The sequence below is a fragment of the Lissotriton vulgaris genome, chromosome 7 (genome assembly GCF_964263255.1).
Source record: "Lissotriton vulgaris chromosome 7, aLisVul1.2, whole genome shotgun sequence".
Lineage (NCBI taxonomy): Eukaryota > Metazoa > Chordata > Amphibia > Caudata > Salamandridae > Lissotriton > Lissotriton vulgaris.
In genome coordinates, this window is record NC_141695.1 from 792,151,828 (window position 1) to 792,174,101 (window position 22,274).

General features: G+C 50.1%; 1 protein-coding gene across 1 annotated transcript in view; it reads right to left on the reverse strand.

The window, feature by feature from the left end:
- The window catches only part of RNF213 (ring finger protein 213), a 2,876,335-nt gene that overhangs the window by 2,428,831 nt on the left and 425,230 nt on the right, over positions 1 to 22,274 (reverse strand). The gene's annotated exons all lie outside the window — the stretch shown is intronic.

A 22,274-nucleotide genomic window follows, 5' to 3' on the forward strand; every position in this document is an offset into this window, starting at 1 on the left:
GAAGGTGTGTGTGGAACCGGACCCTGCTCCACTGCAGGAACTGCAACCAGCTACGATTCACATGACGACCATTTTGATTCTGGACGAGGACCCCGTGGGACAAGAGGCGCCGAAGCCCTTGGTCAGTACTCTGGAGAATCATGAATCCGGTGTTTCGAACGTATTGCTACGCCTACCATCATTGCTGACTTTGGGAGAATCGATTGGCGTTCCCTTCCCGGAGATTCCTGTTGATGATTGTTCTTGGACTTCAGTTTCATCCTTTCCCCCTTTAGTGACTATACGATTGTGGAGAAATAACATTGGGACTATCCGTCAATGAGGGATCGTTTCTGTGCGGATGGGGTTCTTGAGTACTTACTGACTTTGATTTGTTTTGGAATTAATTTTTTCGGACTCTTTTTGCACTTTGATTCTCCTGTAGACGTAGTGGTCCTACCGGGAGGGGTTCGCATGATGGTTCGGAAGGGCCAAGGCTGAGATCGATTGACCGGAGTTGGTACTATGGCCTTAATGGAGGTGGGATTTGTAACTGTTGGACTCACGGGAGGCTGGGCGGTGCATCACAGCTCCCCCTAATTTACTTTTTCTCTGATCTCAGATAAAGTTGTATTTTCATCATAGGGGGTGCTTGTCTCTGGCGGGGGGGGGGGGCGAAGGGGACCGGGAGCCCATACGGAAATACCCTCCCCCATTTTTTCTCTTTTCTACTTTTAGAACTTAGTTTGTTAGGGCGACAGGCACACTGCTAGTTGGGGTTAGGCGATAGCCATATCCAGGGGTGCAGGGTGGGGGGGATGGGTTTATTGTTTTATTTCTGTTTTTTGTTCTTATGGTTTTCTTTTTCCTCAATCTTTTCTTTAGTCTCTCCCTTATTAGTAATATTGGTGAAATATCCTGATCTTGTTTAAATTCCAGTGTCTGGTTGCCATGCTTCTTCTACTATTCTGATTTCATGGCTGGGCGGATTCTGAGGGCCTGCGCTTAGTTGTTTGTTTATTGTAATGCTGCAAATCCTGCTTCGTGCTCACTAGAGCAGGCGTCTCAGCGACTCTTTTGTTGTTCCACATTTATCCTGTCATTGTACCTGTCCACCCTATTATTATGTACGAATGTATGGCATCGGATATGTGTATTCTTTTTCCTTGTTTTTAAAATAATAAAAAGATTAATAAAAAAAAGAAAGAAAAAAAAAGAATCCTTTCAGAGACCCTCGGTATGGCATGATGCACAGCCAAAGGCTAGTTACTTTCAGTTCTTTTTGAAGGCGTATAAAGAAAGGCCTGTTGCATTCAGGATATCACGGTTTCATCCACCAGGGAGGAGAGAGGGTTGCTGATGACTAACACAGAGATACACCTACTACAGAACTGGAGTTACAGGTAAAAAACTACTCCTTCTGTAGTAGGGGATCTCTGTGAATAGTCATAATAATGTGAACAGAATGGCAAGCCCATCCCCAAAAAACAACCCCATTGGTGGAAGGAACAAACATACCAACTATGGTGCAAAGAGTCCTCCGCGAAGCCTGCCCAGCCTGATCATCTACCCTGGCATCTGAGCCCAGGCAGTAGTGTTTAGCAAAGGTATGGACTGACTTCCAAGTGTCAGCCTTACAGATTTCTACAATAGGGACGTTACATAGTAAAGCAGCTATAGCAGATTTACCTCTAGTAGAGTGAGCCTTAGGGTTACCACCTAGAGTCTTGTTGGCGTTCTGTTAACACAACCCAATACAGGACACAATCCACCTAGAGATGGATTGCTTAGAGGTAACAAGACCAGTTCTGACAGAGCCATAGTTAAACAACTGATCCGATCTACTAAACTCCTTAGTTGTGTCAAAGCAGAATTTCAACACCCTTCTAACATCGAGAAAATGAAGGGACCTCTCAGCAGGAGAGGAAGGATGCAGAAAAAAACGTGGGTAAAGAAATAGTCTGATTCACATGAAACTCTGACACCACTTTAGGAAGGAATTTAGGGTGATCTCTCATGACTACCTTAGCCGAGTGAAACCCAGTGCAAGTCTCTTGACAACAGAGAGCCTGGATTTCACTCACCCTGCGAGCGGATGTTAAGGCTACAAGGAAAGCGCCTTTCAGGACAGATGCTGGAGAGAAGCCTTATGAATGGGCTCAAAGGCTTCCTCAACAGTATAGAAAGCACCACATTAAGCTCTCATGGGGGTTAAGGAAGCCTAATGAGAGGAAATATCTTCTTCAAACCTTCCAGAAAATCTATGATCTGAGATTTGGAAAAAGGAAGTTTGTGAAGGACATTTCCTATAAGCAGTTAAAGCTGCCAGATGAACTTCGTTGGAATGGCAATGAAGACCAGATTGAGCCAAGAGAAGAAGATGTAAAATCTCGACTAATATGCGTATGGGACATGTGTGTAGAAGGAAGTTTGACCCCCCTTTTTTTTTAATTATCTCCACACAGTCCTAACTTGGGAGCCATGCCACTAAATGCAATGACAAGAGGCTGGAGTGCACCATCTGTTCGCCAAACTTCTTCAGAAGGTCCAGCCTGCACTAAAAACGGAGAAGGTGGCAGAAGAGACCGACAGAGTGGGTCAGTGAACCACCACTGACGGGGCTACTCCGGAGCAACGAGGATTATCTAGGCCCGTGAGAGAGAGAGCTCAGCCCCGTAGGAATCAGGGAAATTGGTGGAAAAGCGTAGAGAAAGCCGCCTGACATTGACCCATAGAGCCTTCCCCAGAGTCCCTGGGTGGTGGAACCTGAAGGCAAAGTAGCGGCATCTGCTGCTTTCTGTGGTAGAGAACCGATTCGACTTCTGTAGAACCCCAACTTTCAAATAGGTCATTCAAAACCCACGTGTGGTTTACGTGAATGAGTCTGCTGAAAGCGTCAGCCTGAGCCATCTGAAAACTGGGAAGGTGAGTTGCCACGCTGGTCAGGTTCCTGGCTAACAGCCAAAGCCAGATTGTATGGGATCCCTGAAACAACACCCGAGATCAGGACCCCAGCATGAAGAGGCAGAACATTGTCGTCGTGTTGACCGTCTTTACCAACAGGAAGCATGTGTGAAACAATGGTTAGAAAGCTTTCAGCGCCACCTGGACTGCTCGAAGCTCCAGGAAGACGATGAGGTACCTGAGCTCTTCCAGGGATCACGACACTGTATCCGAAGATGGTTAGAATGTGTAGCCATATAGAGTAGCAACTATGGTTTGCATGGACATCCCTTTGGGGAAGGGAATCCCCCGGAGGAGAGTTCGCTGAGACACCACTTCGTGACAGCTGAATCCGGTCTTCTCCATCCCACAGTGTGTCTGGTCCACTGATCCTCCAGACATTCCTGCAGGGGTCTCCTACCGAGGCGTGCATTTGGAGAGGGAGATCCATAAAGCCCTGGAGAGACTATACCGTCCTCACCATTGGGGAGGGCATGGCCATGAGAGCTTGAGCCTTCCGAAGGATGGATAAGCATCCCTCTTCCGAAGGACAAACATTTGCTGTGAGTTCATCGATAGCGGCTCCAAGGTGCTGTAGACAGGGTACAGACTTTGTGAGGTTGATGTGAAGTTTGATAGAAATGCAGGTACGCTTCCTGAAAGTAGCTCCCTTGATCAACCAGTCGTCCAGATAAGCGCAGACAAACACTTTGTACCTTCCCAGACGCGCAGCCACTACGGCCGCGCATTCGAAAAATATCCGAGGTGTTGACTTAAGGCCGGAAGGCAGCACGAAGTATTGATAGTGGTTGCTGCCCCAATGAAACGCTAGAACTTGCGACATTCTCCCCGCTATGGGTACGTGAAAATCTGCATCCGGCAGATCTATTGCGCATAGCCAGTCTCCCTGATAAAGTCGAGGGTAATCTGATGCAGGGACAACAACCGGAATTTTTACTCTTAGAACCCCTGTGTCAGCTTGTCGCAAGTAGAGAATGGTTACAAACGTGTTCCGGTCTGTCTTGCACACTAGAAGGAACAGTGAATATAGTCCTGTTCCATTCTGCCCCAGAGGAACCAGTTCCAACGCCCTTTTCTGAAAGAGGGTGTTTGCCTCCCTCTACAACACGCGTATGTAGCGTGATCGAGTTGGAGGGATTGATGGAGGAGAACCTGTAAAAAACGTAGCGAGTATCCACTGCGCCCAATATTCACCACCCAATTTCCTTACTTATTTTGCCACTCTCCAAATGTTCTCTGACATATCCCCCCACCAGAGTGGATAACGGACGAGGGAAAAGAAACCCTTCAGGGCTTGGAACCAGCAGGAGCCTTGGTCCCTTGTCCAGGCTGCTGGTTAGATCCTCCTCTGTTCGGAATGGACGCCTGAGACCGCCGAAAAATCCAGAAGGAATAATGCCGCTAGAAAGGACGGAAGGTCTGACGCTGTTCTAGGTTTCTCCAAACCTACAGCCTTCAAGCAAGCGTTGTGCCAGACAACGGGAGATTGGAAATAAACTGCTGTGCCGCAGGCTTCAGGGGTGTCAGAAGAATCCAAGCATGTCGCCCTAGAGTAATACCATGACAATACTCAATGCCATAAGTGAGCGTAGTGAGCACAGGACCCACGTCTGGGCATACCCATTCCACATAGGGCGAACAGCAAAACACACAAGATTATGGACGGTATGTTGCACATTGTCAAAACATTCACCCCCAGTCAGAGAACTGTTTTTAATCCGCGTGAACAGCCCGGTAGCGGCAGGAGCCGCGGGAGCAGCCTGGTAGCGGTGAGAGGCTGCCCTCGTGGGGAGGGCTGCTCCCCTCTCGCAGCAGCCATGAGATCCAGCGTGGGGCTGCCAGAGGCTGCTGAGTGAGAGGCTGCTGTGATTGCCAGGGCCCCCCTGCAGCGGCCGCAATATGCACCTTTCAGCGGCAGGGCTAGAGCTGCGGCGGGAGCAGCCCAACAAGCAGCAGGAGCCGTGATAACCAACCCCCCTGAGTTAGTGACTCCAACTAGCACCCAGCCCCAGACCCAGTACGTCAGGACTGCTTGGGGGCGCTGCGACTCCCTCAAAGGTAGAAAGTGGTCAGAACATGTTCAGAATGTGCCCCAAGGCAATAGGCCCACTGTGACTGCAGGAGCCTAGCTACTTGGGCAGAAACAAGCACCCCTGCATCTTTCACTGATGTTCCATGACGATCAAAGTGACCAAGATTCGATAACGTGCAGCAGATCTATGCTCTGATCTGAATTGAAGCAAGGTAGGGATAATTGGATACAGGTACCGACTGGACCAGCCCTGAACAATTCTGAAGAACCAACTCCTTGGTGGAAGTGGACCTTAGGGGGAGAGCTGGCTACCAACAGATAAAGTCGAGTAAAGCACTTGCACTGTGAAGGGAGCAAATTTACCTTACATCCAACCATGCCCAGCTCATCTAGGTAGCCGATACAAGACATGAGGTGGGGCCGAGTAGGGGAGATCATACGCCCTAAGACTACAGGGCGCAGAAGAAAGGGCAAGGCTGACTCCTCCACAGATCAGACTAGCGACGAAATCGCTTTAATTTCGACAGAAGGTGATCCAATTGCTGGCGGGTCATTGAGAGGGAAACCTATTGCCCCCTAACTCAACCCAAAATTTACACAGAATTCAGCTTCATTAAAGATATTGGTGCCACTATTTATTCTAGCAATGCCACAGTAAAAGGTCTTCAGACATCTCTATTAGCTGATCAAGTACCACTATTAGATACAACAGGGCAGTCACTTCAGCCAACTCACTCTATCCAGCAAATTACAGCACAAGTCCATATCCAAGCTTCGGCCCATTTGACTGAGATTCCTATAACACCTTTATCTCCATCTACATCTACAACTACATCATTGATAGAGGGACACACCAAGGAAGTGCCATACAATAAAACAATGCAGAGCAATACTCAGAATAATTTAACCTCTTTATCCTTTTCAACTAGTCCTTCAACCAGCCCCATGGCGCAGCATAAGGTGCAGAACAAGTTGTTGACGGGAGATTCACTATGCCCTGGAGGAATTCAACTGCACCCTGTCACATCAACAGGCTCTCCAGGACTTCATAAGTTGCAGCAAGCAGAAGCTAAGGAATCAACAACCGCGGTCAACTCTATAACAGTAACAACTCCAATAATAACATCAGGAGCTCTTCAGACTGTGCAAGCACGGTCGACCTTAACAGGAGCATGCCATTTACTGTCCAAAGAAAAAGAAAACACGACTAATAGGAGCAATCAGTCTTGGTTAGACCCATCTAGCCTAAAAGATCTGACTAAACATCACTTCCTACAGACAGCTGAAGGTTTCACCATCGGACCCCTGGATCTAAATACACCTAGCGCCGATATGGTTAATACAGCTACGTGCAAAATCAGCCCTATCAGTCACGCCAGTTCTAACGACGCTCCCATCAGTCAATCTAAATGTTTCAAAGCAGGACGAAGGAAGGGCTGCCCTATCCTATCCAGGAGCACAAGAATGGGTGGTCATGCTGGCAGCTTACTCCAGAGACAGACATATGGGATCTCTCACAGAGAAGATGAAGCACCTGCATCCGCCTTTAGCTGACAAACAGCCCTCGTAGGGAAGAGGAGGAAGTAGGGCCAAAGGTGCGGGGGTACCCAAATCTGCATGACGGGAGCGCTTGGACCTCTCTCTTAAAAACTATGCAATTGTCAGTGGAGGCGCTACAATACCAATAAGAAAAGATGGATAAACAGCTCTCTTTACTAAACACTCTGGCAGAGTTTACAGCAGGGATCGATGAAAAACTGGGGGATCTCAATGGAATAATAAGAAGGGCACAATCTGAGACATACCATCAATGTGGGTGTAGCCAGATAGTGGATAAGCTGTCAATGCTTCAGACTATGCTCTCCTCTCAATGAGCTGAAGAACAAATCAACAAGCTCCGTCAGCACTAGCCGCCTTTCTGGTGGCTCCATTACACTCCCAACAGTTGACAGCAACTCAAAGCAAATCTGCAAAGGTACTAAAACCGATACACAGCAAAGAGTGGCTATCACCGTCAGCAGTGGCGATCCTTCAAAGACCGCTTTAGTCACACCAGCTGGGACAAAAATAAATGCCAAACAACGTCAGCAGCTGAAAAGAAAAGGTCGCAATCATAAATTACACCTTGTCAACTAAGCAGCTACAATTTTTAGCAAACAATGCCCTAAATCAACCACCGCACCAAAAGAGGGGGACAAGCAGGATAACGATCTGGCTCAAACTAACGATCGCCAAGACACAGCAGCATCCCCCGGCTCCTAAAACATTGGAGGACACCCAACCGGCACAGGGGATAGGTTTTTGACGCATGTTGAGGTAGCTCCTAGGTCAGAAAGTGACAAAGTCGCCACTAGTTCAGATCTTGAACCTCTGCTACAAACTACAATATCCAACTCAAATCGATCCGCTGGGCTTGTTGATCATCAAAAAATTATGGTCCTAGCAAAGGAAAGAAATTGGGAGCCCATCCCACCTGTAACTGGGCAAGTCCCCACCGTTTTTCTAGCTGGCAATGACCAAACAACAACAAGACTGAACTGCACAACTCAGACTGTGGCAATCTCAATGGTAGGGAAGCAAGTGAGGACAGCCCCAGACAAACCTCTTCAGGCTCCACACCCATGGCAACAACAGAGTCAACCATGTACTTTAATCTTAACAAACACAGAGAAATTTTAATCCCAGTCTAGCAGATGTTCCATCAATTCAGAACGAGCCTCTTAAACTAATACAACAAAATCCCGTTGCCAAAAGGACGGGCCACTCGTAATTCCTACTTATCCCCAAATGATTTGCCATCTGTCTGGGGCTACACACTGCTCAAACCAGAGTATATTTCAAAAGGATGTCACAATATGCTGAACAGGGGCAACATTTTGAAATTACTTCGGGCCATACCCACCCTAGAAGACCGGAACACAACAGACCTACTCGCAATAGAGTTTCTCACACCAGAAAACCCAGCTACGCCGGAAATAACAAGGGAATCTTTGAAAACAGCCGCAATAGCCCAGAGAGTATTAAAACAGCACCTTACCTTTAAAGACATTCAAGGCATTCAAGTAACTCCCTATCATCCTCCAGGCTACCCAGAGCCGCTAGCAATATCAAGCCCAAGGTCAGTTCTCAAGGAAGTTTTGAGGCCCTCATCTTCAGTTTTAAGAGGGGCATTGGGCCATTCGGCGCCACCAAGGTCTTTTAATCAAAGCGCACAACACGGATCTCCTAGGACTGAAACGTCAAGCGGACGCAACGCTTGGTATGATGATCCAATTATAAGAACTATAAACCTTGCTGCAGCAACTCAATTACATCATAGCCACTCTGATCCCAGTAACAATAGACAAAAAGAACCAGCAATACTTCTCTGCTCATGGAATGTTAACGGCTTAGCTGCAAAAATTCAGGACCCTGAATTCCTGCAATATCTTTTTTTTGCAAATCTTTTTATTAGAACAGAGCAGCCCCATTAAGACACACAACAAAGCAGCAGTGGAATTACAATGACAGTCACATATTGCGCAAATATAAATATTAGAAACCCCTCAGCGATTTGTACAGTAGTGGTCAATCCCCCGATCTGGTCCCAAATGAAGTAATCAATCATGCCATACACATCCTTACCACCCACCCAAACCCCCCACCCCGACCTAAGCCTCATCCCACCTCCCGTCACACATCAACCCTCCCCCTGTGCAGTAAACAGTTCTGAGCGCCATAGGCCAGTGACCGTGAAACCAATGGGGGCTTTCGTGGACATATAAGGCATGCTATGCAATGGCAGGGGGGCAGAGAGCCCGCCGGGACCGCCCCCTCCCCGTTGGGGAAGCCTCCGGGGAGTACATTCCTTCTCCCCTATACCTACTCCACGCCTGCCAGATTTTTTCCCATTTCTTGGGGCAGCCTCGCCTACTGTAAATGACCTTCTCCGCCCTCTGGCACTAATCTAGATCACGTACCCATTCCTCCACAGTCGGTGTTAGATCACTCCCCCAGAGGCGAGCAATATTCCTTTTGGCCACTTTTTGCCAATGCCAACCATGTTTTGTCACCTTTAGGCCACGTGACATCACCAGTCACTCCCAGAACGTGGCAGCGAGCCTCCAGCGGCACTTCCGCCCCCACCACCTCCACCATAATGTCCGTCAGACTAACCCAGAATGCTCTGATTTTAGGGCAGTCCCACAGAATCTGGAAGTAGGTGCCTTCTTCACAGCCTCTCAAGCAGAATCGTGTGGCCGCAAACCCCATCCTATACTGAACCGTTCGCGGGGTGTAGGACCTGTGGAGGACGCGCAGCTGGACCAAGCGGAATCTAGCCCTTATTGCCACCTCCCGAGGACACTGCAGGGCCTCATTCCAGTCGTCATCCTCCAATAAACCAAGGTCCAACTCCCACTTCTCCCTCAATGGACCCAGTATGTCCGGGATGTTATTAATGAGCTTTTTGTAAGTGAGTGAGATGGCTTCATCGATCATAGGATCCAACAGCAGCCTGTCCTCTAGCGGAGCATATTCAGGGGGCTGGTCCCCAGGTGTCATGTGTGTGAGCAGGGCGTGTTTAAATTGTTGGTAATGCAAGATTCGCCATCTCCCATTTGGAAGTCCACCTGCAAGGTTGCAAATTTCACTAATTACCCTCTTCCATACGTCTCCCAATGTATCTATACCCATTAGGCTCCATTGGCGTAGGTCTCGGAGTTTCACCACCTCTCGGAGAAAGTCACCTCTCCAAAGAGGTGTTTGATTTGTTAACTTCGCTTCCCAACCAAACAACTTGGTTGCCCGTCTCCACACCCACACCACCGCCGCTGTTTGCGGAGGCAAGGACCCGCCACACCTGGTCCTCGAGTACAGCGCCGCCAGATGGGTGTCCGTACCTAGGGCCATACGATCAACCCGGTAAGCAGGTTCTTCCTGCGAGGCAAACACCCAACCGTTCACATTGACCAACTGCATCTCCCAGTAATATAGGCGAACATCGGGAAGTGCCAGGCCCCCATCGTAAGGGCCACGCTGTAATTTTCGGAGGGCAATCCTCGGACACCCACCACTCCACAGTAGGGAGCGTTGCTCAGACTCCACCGTTTTGAAAACAGACTCCGGGATCGGGAAGGGGGAGCTTTGCAGGATATAGAGCATGCGAGGCAGGGCCATCATTTTAAATAAAACGGCCCGGCCCATTAGAGAGACCGGGAGGGTTCTCCAGTGCAACACATTGCTGTGGAGGCGATCCAGTTGCGCCTGGACATTGAGTCGAAAGAATTCAGATTCAGAGGGCATGACCCATATCCCCAGATATAGGAAGGTAGCGTGCCAGACCAGCCCGTCGCAGCCCTCCACTGCATGCGGCTGGGGTCCCGCCAGGACATAGCCCAAGGATTTGCTCCAGTTGATGCGGTACCCAGAGTAGTCCTCGAACACACGTAACATTACCATCAGTCTGCGTATAGAGTCGGACGGTCGCTGGGTATATAACGGGACATCATCAGCATATAAAGATATGCGCTCCTCCCACCCGCCCCCTAAGTCTATGACCCACACCGCAGGGTCCACCCGAACCCAGTGCTCCAGTGGCTCTAGCGCAAGGGCAAAAAGGGTTGGGGAGAGGGGGCAGCCCTGCCTTGTGCCGCGCCCCAAGCGGAATTCACGCGAGAGAGCTCCATTGACCTGAACTCTTGCCAAAGGTTCTGTATATAGCAGTTTCACCCAGGCGCAGAAGTTGTCCCCAAAGCCCAATTTCTCTAAAACCGTGTAAATATATTGCCATTCAATACTATCAAAGGCCATGTGGGCGTCGAGATAAAGCAACGCCGCTGGCATGTCTTGGCGCTTGGCCATCACCTGCAGAACTCCAAACAGGCGTCATAAATTAAGACGGGTGCTCCTATGGGGCATAAAGGCCGACTGGTCCGGGTGGACTAGCGACTGTATCACCGCACCTAGGCGCGTGGCTAGGATTTTCCCCAGTACCTTGGTTTCATAATTGAGGAGGGAGATAGGTCGGTAAGAACTACACATCTCTTGCGGCTTCCCTGGCTTGTGGACTACAACAATTGTTGCTACCCGCAGATCTCTCGGTAGTCGCCCTGTCTCACGCGCCTCCAGGAACATGCTACACATGTGCAGCGCTGTGCGGTTAGCCACACACCCAAACGCCTCAGCCGGGAACCAGTTAGGCCCTGGAGCCTTTCCCGTATGCAGGTCCCCCATGGCCTCCTCCACCACCTTAACTGTTATAGCCGCTTCTAAGGCATCCCTGTCCGCAGGGTCTAGTATGGGTAACTGGAGGGGGGCCAAGAAGTTGCGGCATTCCTGCGCGTCCCTAGTTGTGCGAGACCGGTAGACCTCCTCGTAATACCTTGCGAAATCCTCCGCTATCGCCACACTTGTGGTGCTAGCCGACCCATCCGGACACTCTATCCTCAGTACCCAGCTACGGTCCCGGTCCCTCTTTTCTAACCAGGCAATCATTTTGTTAGCCTTGTCACCCAAGTCATATACCCTCCGCTGTGTGGCGAGTGCATGTGACCTTGCCTGGTCCGTTAAAACATCTCTTATCTCCTTACTCAGGAGGCGTGCCCTATGCTGCCGGTCTTTATTTTGAGTCAGGGTAAGTCCTGACTGACTCTCCAGAGCATGAGGCTCCGACTCCAACTTCTCCACCTGCACATACTTTTCTTTCCGCCGTCTCCCAACCTCGGCCTGTACAAAATCCCTAGCTACCGTCTTTAACGCCTCCCACACTATCCCTGGGGAGCTTACGGAGCCATCGTTATCACTGAAGTAATAATCCACCCTCTACCAGCAGCGCCCCAGAGCAAGGGACAGCAAGTTTTTAATCAGGATGCCAGCATGTGTGTGCAGGGTATAGCCAAACCTATCCAGGGCCCTGCAGTGATTACCCAGCAGGTGTGTCTCCTGGAGGAGTACCACATCGGGGCGTGCCTACGCAAATATTGGAGTACCACAGTGTGTTTAATCTTGTTCTGCAGGCCGTTTACGTTCCAGGACAATACATCAAGGTGTTGGGCCTTAGGTGTGTGCGACCCAGCCATATTCTCTGTTAACCACATCGCTGAGGCGGCTATTCCGCCGCAGCGCTAAGAGGGAGGGCCGCCGCGCGGCGGTCGCATGCTGGGGACAGAACCGCTCCGTCACCAGCCGCGGTTGGGCTGTGCTCTTGACGGAGCGGATCCGTAATGGCCCCGCCCGCTCAATAGAACGCGCCGGGCAGGCGCGAAATCAGCACCGCGCAGGCACGGCGGCCGGGCCATGACGGAGTTGCTTCGTCATCAGCACAGCCCAACCGCAGCTGATGACGGAGCGGTTCCGTCATCAGCATCGAACGGGTTAAGACTAAGGGGCAGCAAACAATTCCCCCCACCACCCCAACCCCACCCTCCAAGTGTGTGCTTCAATGGAGTAAAAACAAGCATGTAATAAAAGAACCAAGAATAGTATATCACGGGAGCCGAACCAAAGGCATTGAAAACAAAACATTAGCAAACCCCCCATCCCCACCGTCCCCCAAAACCAAACCCCCTCCCTGCTACCCTGCCACGCCCGCTGAATTCCTGCAATATCTTAACTTTGATGATATTATGCTACAGGAAACATGGCTTAAGGAACCACTTCACATACACGGGTTTCTTTGCTTTGATCGTCCAGCCGTTAGAGGCAGTAAAACTTGTCATTCCACAGGGGGGCTGGCAACCTACATATCGACAATCACCATACCAACAGCTGTGGAAACCGGCCCGGAAACAGATGTAGCTTTGGCGGTTAAACTTACTCTTTCTCTGTCAGGGGTACAAAACGAAGTAACTTTCTTTAACATATATATCCACCCAAAACGGACAGTAAGCGATTCACTGAAATTAACCGATCAAATAACTACTTATCTGGGCAGCGCAGAAATTCGAAACCTTATATTATCTGGGGACTTGAATCAATATCTAATGGGATCATCCAAAGAAAACGAAGTTCGCCTCCAATTGTCAATTTACAATATACCAATACAAGGAACCTTTATGCATGGGAGGCCTAGCAGGGAAAACAGATTCCTCTTGGAAGAATTAGAACATCTAAACCTTAGGGCCCTTAATGGAAGATTAGCCGGCGATACCCCTCCAGTGGCAAGCTACTACACTGAACTAACAAGCTCGCTTTTAGATTAAACGTTAGTCTATCGCTGTTTTCATACGTTACTGGCTTCAGAATGGGCGACAAGGGGGACAGCGATCACCACCCACAAGAGAATATTTTAGCCGCAACCGCTCCGTCTGATATTCATCCTGCTCTACAACTAGGCTCAAGCTACACGATAAATTATAAGGGGATCAAGCATACGGCAGAAATCATAGAGTCCTTAACAGACACAGCAATCAATCTTGTACTAGCTCAACCGTTGGAAAAAAACCTGACACAAACTTGGGAATGCTTCACCTCTAACCTCAGCAATTTAAAGGCTATGGAAATAAAAACAAGGAGTTTTCCGGTTCCAGCACAAGAGAAAAAGATAACTAAGGTTCAAAGAGCACAAATAAAAGCCCTTAAGAGAATGATAAATGGCTCGATAAGATCTCTACGACAAGATCCAGGGAATATACTGCTCCTTTCATCCCTACGGCAACAAAGAAGCCAATTGAAGAAATTGAAATGGAACATTAACAACAACTATGAACAGGACTTCTGGGCAAAACTTTTATATAATATGAAGCATAATGCCAGTGATCGCTTCTGGAAATCAGTAAATACAATCATCCACCGGCACCATGGGGGACTTTTTTCCTATATCTTGGAGGAAACCTGGGCAAGCTACTTAAACACCCATTTTAATAGTGAAACCAATAGTCTGCCTAAACTAGAGCAGTGCAGAGCAGACTCAGACAAACATTATACCAACATCGGAAGAGGTGAAAGAGGCATCAATATCTTCCCAGACTGCTCCATTGTTTCTCGACCAATGGCAAGAGACATTCCCAAATCTCCTGTTTTAATCCATCATCAGGAGGAAGGGCAACTTGCCAAGGAGCAGTTAGCAATCAGGAAACAGATTATGAAGGGAAGAAAGGAAGGAGCACTAGGCCCGAACGGAATCCGACCTGCAGCGTTCGAACAAAGCCCGAAAGAATGGGCAAAAATACTCCATCCACTATTTCTGGATGTAAGACTACTGGGCATCATTCCAGATTCTTGGAAAGGTTCAACAATTATTCCGATCCACAAAAGTGGCAGTAAGGCCTTGCCAACCAATTATCAGTTAGAGGCATTGCTCGGTAACGAGGCCAAATACTTTGCGGGAACTCTGTTAGATGAACTTACAATCTGGGCAGAAAATAAAGAAATAATCCGGCTAAATCAGACAGGTTTCCGAAAAAACTCTGCCACGATATCCAACATCCTGGCAATCTCTCTGATTATGGACACAACAAAAATGAGGAAAACGGGGGCGGAGCTAGCTCGCAACCAAAATGGCTGCTTGAGCCAATTGCTCCCCCGTCTCGATCACTGTCCTTCATTAATCCTGCGTGCTAATCTGCCTTTTATGGCCCCAAATTACAGCCCTGTGTCACTGGATGCATGCAGTCCTCGGATGGAGCGAGCCTTAGCTCCAGATCTACCTGCAGGCGCCGTAGCGGACACCGAGACCTGGTAGCGGGGCCGCGCCTACGATCTGCGGCCTACACTAAGGTGACGACCCGACGTCTGTGACGCTGCTGCCTGGGCCTGCCGGAGGGGAATCCGGTGGACGAGGGGCTTCGAGGAGCATTTCTTCCCATACCGGCCAGCCGCAATGTCTTTGCTATGTAGGAGTGGAAACAGCAGCGGATATTGAAGTTCTGGTCCGCTTGGCGAGTGCCTGGACTGGCACTGCCGAGTGCTCCGCTGAGAAGGGCGGCTCCGTCCATGATCGGAGGTGGAGGATGGGCACCCGTGGAGCATTTGATATGGAGCAGAGGACCGCGACTGCGGCCTGAGCAGGAGGACGGTCCTGGTGTCCCCGCTTGTCTGCAGCGATTAAAGAAGGTGAGCCGGGGCGAAGGAACGGTGGCTGGGAGCAACGCTGAGCAGGCGGTGGACCTGGATGCAGCGAGACGGACCCGACTGCGGCCTGTGCGGTACCCTCGCATCCTGGGGCGCTCTGGGGCCTTTGCTGTACCTGTGCGCTGAGGCGCCGGGTTCTTGCCTGAGGCGTTGGGCCCCCTGCTGGGAGTAAGGAGAGCCGGCAGAGCTGAGGCGCACTGAGGCGGACTAAGGGCCTCTCACAGCGTGATGGTGCCAAACTTGGCAATAACTTATTGGAAGAGCAGTGGGGGAGCGGCGGTCGCCATATTTGAATTGGGGCAGAGCGGCGAAGTGTGTGCTCCCTGTAAGGACACAGTAGCGATAGCTGTGGGATTCCCCACATAGACCTTGAAGCTCTGCTTCGCACCCTGAGACATATAGCAGCCTGGTGGGGTACTTTCTGCCCCCCTCCCTGTGCTAGGGGCTTCGCTTCCTGATCTTGAAGGGACGGCGCTCTTCAGGGGGCCAACGATGTAGCCGAAGCACACCCACTGATTGACCGGGTGGGACTGACGGGAGGTAGAGCTATCCTGTGGAGCTGCGCAACGACCCTGCTGTTTGAGGCCCTAGTGCTGGTGGGTGGCTGAAGGCGGGCAGGAAGATCCGGGGTACGGCAGGATTGAGTAGACATAAACGGGCCTCCCTCGCGGCGCTATCACTATGCTTGGAGTTGTGAAGCAGCGACCCAGACAGCGATCCGAGAGTCCCTCCCCGCCCCATGCAGTTGGAGCCCAATAGGTCCCGTCGAGATGGGGCGCACGGACAGGACGCAACCCAAACTATCCTTTGATCCTAAAGGGACCAAGTCTGGCGAATCCGCATCGGGGAAGGATCTAGGGGAACGGGAGCCGACGGAGGAACTACCTCAGCAAGACATACGCAGCCTATTAGCCATGGAAAAGAGCCTGCAAGGGGGGATAGCTTCGTTAGGAACCAAGATGGAAACGCTCGCCTACCGTATGGACCGCATGGCGGAGAGGCTCGAGAAACAGGCGGAGCAAATAGACATGCCTGAGCGCCGCCTCACCGAGGTAGAGGACGCGCAAACCTCCCTGGACACTGACAATAAGCAGATAAGCAGAGCACTGCAGATGCTGCAGGACAAGATGGAGGACTTAGAAGCCCGCTCCCGGCAGTGCAACCTTCGTATTACAGGCCTGCCTGAACACATCGACTGGGAATAAGGAAGTATTGGTTGAAAATCTTCTAAAGATACTCCTTGGCGATACTGCCTTCTCGGCAGTGTTTGTAGTGGAAAGGGCCCACTGCTCTCTGGGCCCGAGACCAAAGCCGGGTGCGCCACAGAGGCCTATTATCACTAAGTTACTCAACTACAGGGACCGAGATGTGGCACTACGACTAGCGAGGAAAAGACAACCGCTCCAATACGAGGGCTCGGTCCTTTCGCTGTTCCCGGACTTCACTGCTAAGGTGCAAGATGCACGGCGCCAGTTTATACCGATGAAATGGGCGCAGATTTCACGATGCTGTACCCTGCGAAGTTAAGGATTAACAGACAATGGAAATCCATGATCTTCACGGATCCTAGGGCCCTGCAGAGAGCCCTTAAGGACTGGAGAAAAGAGTCGTTCCTCCCTGAACAGAGTGGATGAGGCAGCGGGAGGTTCCATGGATGAACAGGACTAACAGATTCCTGCTGATAAACCACATGATTTGCATTGTATTGTGCGGGGAGGCGTGGTAGGGGGGAATTATGCACTGTATGGTTCAATGGTTATACTGCACCTCATTTTCTTTGGAGGGTTTGTGTGGAGAGGTGAGAGGATTGCAGGGGAGGGCGTCTCTAGGTGATGGGGGCACTGCCCTGGCACAGGGGCGCACCAGCAGGCGAGTCACGGTATTAAGGTGTACATTACTGTGTCTTGGATTGGGGACTACCTGCTTTACTACAATTTTGCAACGTACTGCTTTCATGGTCCTCTGCGGATGGGAGGGCACTTCAGCTGGCTATACTGTTCGCTGGAGCCTTATATGAGTGCATGCTTGATATGACCCAACCTTGTGAGCTCCAAGATAGAGTTTGTGGTTACATGCATGACGCTTTGGTATTGAGACTGGGAGGGGCGGGCGGCTATATGAATATGTCCTGCATAGAGCTTGCTTTCTGCTGGCTGCCCTCGCGTGACTCCCGAGTTTGGAAAAAAAAAAGGTTTTGTGTTTCTGAGATGGGTTTGGATGTTCCGGGAATGGGATGGTCGACAAGGGAGGTTTTGATGGGGAGAGGGGTTGTTCGCGGCCTAGTTGGGGATGGGCAGGTGTGGATGGGCTTTGGAGGGGGCGGGGGTGGGACGGTGCTGCGGCGCCTTGCAGGAGCTGAGAGGGGAATGTTTGCAGTTGGAGGGTGTTTTTTACAAGTTACTACACTTGACAGCGGCAAGATACTATGCTAGGTCGTTTGTTCAGATGCTATTACTGAGACATGTATACAGATCGCTGCAGATGGGATGACTCCACCAGGGGAAGCTTTGGACACTGACGCTGATAACCTGGAATATCCGGGGTCTTAAGACCATAGGAAGGTCAGGAAGGTTCTACAATACTTTGCGAGACATGGTGTGGATATCGCACTAATACAGGAGACACATTTACATCCAGACAGCCACATACTGCGATATAGGGGCTTCATGGGTAATATACACGCAGCTGGGTTTACATCACATGCCGGGGGTGTTCTCATGTGGGTTAACCCAAAGACACTACTGAGGATGACCGCTTGAGACGGATAGGGACGGACGCTACACGATCACGAGGTGCTGTGGGAAGGGTATGGAGCTCTGCATAGAGAACACCTATGGCCCCAATTAGGACTACCTGGACTTCTACTCAGAGTTAGCGGCCATGGTAATGGCACACTCGGGGCAGATATCCTATGGGGGTGGGGGGGGTGGATTTTAACATGACCAGACAACCACACATCGACAGATCAGATGGCCCCGACCGTCGTCCCTCGGCTTCTGCTAGAGTGCTGGAGACATAAATGACTAGGCTGGACCTGTGTGGAGGCACAGAGACCCTACCCTAGGGGGCTATACGCATTACTTGGCCCCACATAACATACACATCAGGATAGACTATTGGCTTGCCATAACTCGTCTAACTCACTTGGTTCAGAACTGCACTATACTTCCACGTACATATTCAGACCACTCACCAATACTGTTGACGGTAGCTGCGCCGGCGCGGCGCATTCCGCTGTTAGCTTGCCGCTTCCCCCCATACTCTCTGCTGGATGCCTCTTTCAGGGAAGATTTGGCGACGGCGATTGAGGTATTCTTTGACACCAATGTGGGTTCTGTGGACTCGTTCCAGACTCTCTGGAAGACATTCAAGGTGTATATCAGGGGGATCACTATATCTAAACATTCAGGGGTCCTCAAATCGATTAGGGGCCAGCTACAAAATTTGAAAACCAAACTTGAGGAGCTTAAGAATAAGCGCATACACAACGGTAGTGGGGCCATCACCAGGGAGCTTGCTCAAACACTTCGGGAATACCACGAGGAGGCTGACTCCGAAGTCAAACACCTAGGAAAGTACGCAATGGCTAGAACATACGGTGAGGGGGAGCGTCCTGGAGCAGTACTTGCACAACTAGCTAAGCGGAGCAGGGGCAGAACAATGATACCCATAATGCGGTCCACAATGACGGAGGAGCCCCTTACGGATGCGCAGGTTTCTGAGAGTTTCCGGGAGTATTACAAGGCACTGTACACCTCACGAGGCCCCGCAGCGGAGGAACTCATTCTTGACTATCTTACTCACATAGAGCTGCCCAGGCTTTCCAATTTACACCGCGGGTTCTTGGTGCGTCCGATCGAAAGGGAGGAAATAGTGTGGGCATTGTCGGCTATGAAGGCCGGTAGTGCGCCCGGAAGTGATGGCCTCACTGTCGCCTTTTACAAGGCATTCAAAGATCTCCTGATTCCTCGACTGCTAGTCCCTTTTGAGGATATGGCAGACACAGGCACAATGCCGCCTACATTGCGGGAGGCGATTCTGGTCGCTATTCTCAAACCAGGGAAGGACCCGGGGGAGTGCGCCTCGTACCGTCCCCTGTCGCTATTAAACGTGGATGCGAAGATTTTCACTAAATTGATTTCCAATCCTCTCAGCCCCATGGTTGCTTCGTTTGTGGCTCCAGAACAGGCCGGATTTGTGCCCACTCGCAATCTCACATACAACCTTAGAACCTTGCGGCATTTCAGCATACACGCCCGGAAATCCATGCGATTGAAAAGGCCTTCGACTGCGACAAGTATTGAGTCGGTTGAGTGTGGGAGAGCTGTTTTTGGAACTGCTGACTACGCTGTACACCTCCACGTCGGCTCGTATACGAATAGAATCTCTCATCACAGACCCCATACAGATAGGCATAGGCACGAGGCAGTGCTGTCCTCTTTCCCCTATCCTATATGCGTTGGTAGCAGAACTGCTTGCTTGCGCCCTGCGCGAATACCACAGCCATAGGGGCATTCGATTCCCTACATATAATTTGATTGTGTCCACGTACGCGGACGATACCCTCTTATATGTCAGAAACCCAGAAGAGCAATTGTCGGCAGTGCTTCGCGAGGTGGTCTTATTCAACTCTCTCTCGGGCATCCATGTTAATAGGAATAAGTCCTCGTGTTCCCACTTACACCAGCTACGCGGAAATTTGACCCAGAATATCCCATTCAATCGACTACGGACACGGTACGGTACTTGGGGATCCGACTTCACACGGACTGGGAGGTAGTCCTACGGGAGAACTATGGGGTGGCTGTCTCTAAACTGGAGGAGGATGTAAAAAAAATGGATCACTCTGCCACTATCGTTGCTGGGACGTATCTCACTTATGAAGATGATCGTGCTACTGCGCTTTTTGTTCTTATTTAGTAACATCCCGGATAGTGCTATCGAGTCTTTTCTTCTGACAAATACAAACGCTAATGGTCCGGCTGGCATGGGCTGGGAAACAGCCTAGAATGGCACGGAAAATACTTGTACGTCTGTATGAGGCGGGAGGCCTGAATGCCCCTGATTTGGAACTCTATTATCGTGCCTCGCAATGCCCGCACGCTTACCACTGGATCCATGGCCCAGTGGACATTCCACACATACGCATTGAATCGATCGTGGCAGACCAGACGCCCCTGCCCGCGCTGCTAGACAGGCCTTGAGACCGTCGAATGAGTCTCCTTGATTCCCTGAATGCAGTTGCTCATACACTTTTGGGGCGTATAGTAGGCGTGCAGCCTACCATACGCCCCAAAAGTGCCTATAGCCTGGTGCACATGGCTGACCCCATGCATGGATAAAGGGGTTCTGGAGGCACTGAGCACGCTGAACATACACAACATGGGTGATTTGTTTGCAGAGGCCACTGTCCGCGCCTGGGGAAAGATCGAAACTGACAATACCTCCTATCCACTGTTATCGCGCTTTCAGTTCACAGGGTGTGACACGAGCTCAGGGACCTTTTACGGGAAGATATAGAGGAACCCCCGGTGGTTACAGATTTTGACTAACTTGTGAATGCTAAATCCCCTGCTCAATTAATAACCAACTTGTACCGTATAGCCCTTTCCGAGAAGACGGCGGAGTACGCCAAGCCGAGACTAGCATGGCAAGTCGACTTGCAAATTGATCTACAAGTAGAGACTTGGCAGTACTGCTGTACTAGGAGGATATCACTGAATGGCGGTCATAGGTCACTTCACTTTAAATACCTGAATAGGACTCACTATACCCCTGAAAGATTACATAGATATGGATTACGTGACAACCCGAATTGCGAGAGGTGTGGGGCCCAAATTGCAGATCTTTTACACGTAGCTTGGTCCTGCCCGGACAGCTTGACATTTAGGCACGCCGTGTACAATGAATTGACATTGACACCCGACCCTTTATCGGCCATACTAGGTTACTCTAAGCCCCTACGCCAGGCACACAGGAGACTGGTCGACATGGCCTTCCTTCTAGCTAAACGTGTGTAGCGCTCACATGGATGCGAGGCCCAACACCTACGCTGGCACAATGGACCAGGGAAATGACATACTGTAGTACGTGGACGGAACTCTATAGCGACTTACTGCCCCCTCATAACAGGCCCAAAAACTTTTGGTCCATGTTTCTAGATAGGAGACATTCACGGGATGCTGCAGAGGGTGAAGAAGCAAACAGCCAGGCAGGTGGGGGAGACCCAACTGGGGATGTAGACGCCACCTAGCAGAATAGCCACCATTAACGCACTGTAGGCTAGATGGATAGCTTGTCCTTGGAGGAATGGCCAGTGGGGACCCCGGACGGGAGGGATACTGTCAGCTTATTCATATTGGGTGGGCCTACCGACATGCAGCATTATAGGTCTGAACTTTTGTCATTACTAGGAATGCTCCTCATCATTGAGTTCCTAATATTGTATTTATGAACACAGTTTGTATATCTACTGTCGCTATTCACTGCCGAAGACTGTGATGGTTGTTTATTTTTGAAATGGCAATAAAATAATGGTCAAAAAAAAATGAGGAAAACACAGCTGCATGTCTGTTTTATCGACTTTCGCGCCGCATTCGATAATGTGGAGAGGTCGAAACTGTGGACCAAGTTAACCAGATGGGGCATCCCAAACACTCTTATCAATGCTAATGCTTTTACATACAGACACCTGGGCACAGGTGAATTTAGCATCAGGGTCTCACCTATCAAGAAAAGTAAAAAGAACGCAAGGTCTTAAGCAGGGCTGCGTGCTGGCCTCTATCTTATTTAACTTATTCATGGCAGACTTACCACAGATACTTAACATCTGTAACTCTCACGCGCCCAGACTGGGGGAACCATTTTCTCCAACCTACTATACGCGGACGACGTAGTCCTACTTAGCCATACGGTTGTTGGCTTGCATCATCTCCTTAACGGTTTGCAGGACTAAGCAGAGGATAACATCCTTTCAATAAACTTGGACAAAACCAGGACCATGTCAATTAACAACAAACGAAGAAAAAGGCACCTCTGGCATCTGGGCGGCACACATATCGAACCAGTGGAATCTTACAAGTATATGGGTGTCTACTTAGATAAAGAAGGATCATTTACCCACCAACAAGAAGAGATCAAAAGAAAAGGGATGATCTTAGCCTTAAACATGAAAAGTTCATCAGCCAAACTACTGGGACCAACTCTCAGCCCTCTCAATGGTAGCACAGGCTAAAATTGTACCTACAAT